The 3,235-nt window shown below is 27.0% G+C and overlaps 1 non-coding gene across 1 annotated transcript; it reads right to left on the bottom strand.

Annotated features, from left to right (window-relative positions):
* Positions 1-2,600: 2,600 nt before the first annotated feature.
* Positions 2,601-2,672, bottom strand: ONS95_014309. Its single transcript has one exon. It is a non-coding gene; the product is annotated as a tRNA-Val (tRNA).
* Between the last annotated feature and the right edge of the window lie 563 nt (positions 2,673-3,235).

Below are 3,235 nucleotides of genomic sequence, written 5' to 3' on the forward strand. Positions count from 1 at the left end.
TTAAAAAATTTCAACTCTACTCCACAAATACTCACCTTCTCATATATAACTCTAGTATAACCGTTTCCTATTAAAGACTAATTATACCGTCTAGGTACCCTTTAAACCTACTAAAGATGAATAACACTAGTCTTCTACGTATTACCGCGACTGCTGGCACGTAATTTGGTCAAGACATATAGACAGGAAATTGTCATAATCAGTATCCTATCTAGAACTTTATTCGATAAAATCGATATTACTTTGTCCACTGAAGTATTACTTCCTCGCGCCTTGCGGTGAGTGGTAAATTAATTGATCCCACAACGGCAGCAAAAAAAGATCAAAATGAATAATCTTTTATATACAAAATCAGAAGTTTTGTATATAATTAATTAAACAGCCAAAATAACTAGCGGAAGCTATTCATTCCCCCAAGTTGCTGGTTCAGCCGTTAGGCTATTGACCAAGATTCCCCACTGCTGTACTATACGTATTGGGGTTTTTTCAGACCCAATGTGATCGATCGACCTCTCAGCCTCGACTACGGAATTTTAAGCTAGTTAAACCATTACTTTAACTACTACCTATCCGAAACACTTATTGTCCTCTTAAAGCGGAAGTTTAGTTCCTTTCATTGCGATTATAAGGTATTTATAAACCTTACTTTAAGGCAGCCAAAATGTTATATACTCACCTGTACACCACTTCTAATGAAATAGATGATAAAAAATCATTAATTAGATTAGACGTTCGATTAGCATGTGTCAAGCACTTGGACAGCGTTCATTCAGAGCCATCATCAAACTCAATTTATAGGTATAGAAAATATAAACTTTTACTAATTTAAGAAGTACATTACTATACCATTACTAATACATCTTAACTTAATTAATAAAAAAAAATTTTTTTTTTATTAAGATATTTTTTTTGTTTTTGGATAATTTTAAGCCGGATCCTGTTATAGTTATTAGTCTATAATAAGGCCTAATGTCAAGCTTGCGTTCTCATTAATATTCTTTTACTGTATATATTTTTTTTTGATATGTTGATTTTTTTTTTATTGTTGTTATTTTATATCGTTGTTTTTTATTATTTGTTTTACATACATTTACCTATAGTTTTTTGAACTATAGAAAGATATTAAATATTTTCTATTTAACACTCAAGTTTTTACCCAACACTCATTTTTAGGTGTTGACATTCAATAAGCACCGGACTTTCCTATACTATACTAAATATAGCACTTGTACTATTAGTATCACAAAAACATACTTTATTATTTATACAGTTTAGCACAGTAAAAGGTATAAAAAAAATTTATATATTTACTATAGATTAATGTAAATCTAAAGCATCTTTAATATAACTACTAGTTAAAACTACAAATACTTGAGCTTGTATAAAGGCAATACCTAATTCTAAACCTGAAAAGGCTATTATAAATGCTAAAGGTATTAAACCTAAAAAGAAGAAAATAAATCCAGAAGTCATAATGTTATATGTAAATCCTGCTAAAATGTTTAATAACATATGACCACTTAATATGTTGGCACCCAATCTAAGACCTAAAGAAACATTTCTAGATAAGTATGATATAAACTCTATTAATACTAATAGAGGTAATAATGCTAAAGGACAACCTGCAGGCACTAATAAAGAAAAAAATTCTAAACCGTGTTTTTGGAAACCTAATATAGTTGCACCTAACACTACAGTAAAACTAAGAGCAAAAGTAAATATGAAATGACTTGTTGAGGCAAAACTGTAGGGTACCATACCAATTAAATTATTTACTAATATAAATATAAATAAAGTATAGATAAAAGGGAAATATATTTGTCCTTTAGTAGGGTTTATTTGGTTTGTTACTATACTATGTATAGTGGCATAAATGGTTTCTTGACTTATTGATCAACTATTACTTACAACTTTATTATAATTAGTAGCTAAAACATTCAATGTTAATACAAAGAAAGCACCTATTGTTAAATATAATCCTATATTAGTTAATGATATATGTAAATTACCGAATATAGGGGCATCTAAACTTAATAAGTTCCTAATTTCAAACTGATCTAAGGGACTTGTGATTGTTGTATAAGCTAAATTAGACATTTGCTAGTTTACTTTTTTATTTTTATTGATATATTCTAACTTAATCCTTTTTATAGACTAAAACTTTAATTGCGAATAACTTTAAACCTATATTATAACCTTTTTATATATGCTTAAATTTTTAATTACGAGGTACTTTGAATCTATATGTTAAACGTTATATTTGTTTATAAACCTATAAGGGTTAAATATGACGTTTAACATAACAGAAAAGAGAGAAATTATAATAAATATTATAATTTACTTATAAATATTCTAGTAATAAATAATCGTACAAATCTTGGTAATATAAATTTAGAAAATACGTATATCATAATTACAAGTAATATAAAAGCAAATGTTACCTGATTTATAAAATAGAATGGAACTAATTGTGGCATATTATATTTTTTATATTTTTCAATGTTATAGTTATCTATTTTTACATTATTATATAATTAAATATAAAGATTATTCTGACACATGTAAATTTTCCTTTACATATATTACTATATATAAAAGATTAAGGAATAGGTGACTTGAACACCTAGCCTACCGTGTGTAAAACGGTTGCTCTACCATTAAGCTAATCCCTTTATAGTTTATATTATTTTAATAGTAATAAATATCTATATTTGAAAAATATAAACCTAGCATATTATGTGGGTTTTTACAGCTACTTATAGTTTTTATTTAACATTAATGTTAAAGATTTTTTTATATAATCTTCAGATTTAACTATTGTATATTAAAGATGAAACGGAGTAATGTAAACCGTCTAAAATTGGAGCAGGATATACACCCAATACAACTGTAAATATCACTAATGTAAGTAATATAAAAAATTCACGTTTATTAACATCACTTATGTTAGCTTCGAAAAATTTACTGAAAGATCCTCCAAAAGCTATTCTGTTAAACATATATATAGTATATGCAGCAGAAAACACTATAGATGAACTAGCAAATACACCTAGTAAAGGTAATCTTTCAAATACACCATAAAGAGACATAAATTCACCTACAAAATTTAAAGTAAGAGGAACTCCACAATTACCTAAAGATAAAATGAAGAATAAGATAGAAAATAATGGCATTATCTGAGCAATACCTCTGTAGAAACTAATTAACCTAGTTCCAGATCTATCATATAATACAC

Source organism: Cadophora gregata (assembly GCF_030347475.1).
Source record: "Cadophora gregata isolate MNR1 chromosome Unknown scaffold_80, whole genome shotgun sequence".
NCBI lineage: Eukaryota > Fungi > Ascomycota > Leotiomycetes > Helotiales > Ploettnerulaceae > Cadophora > Cadophora gregata.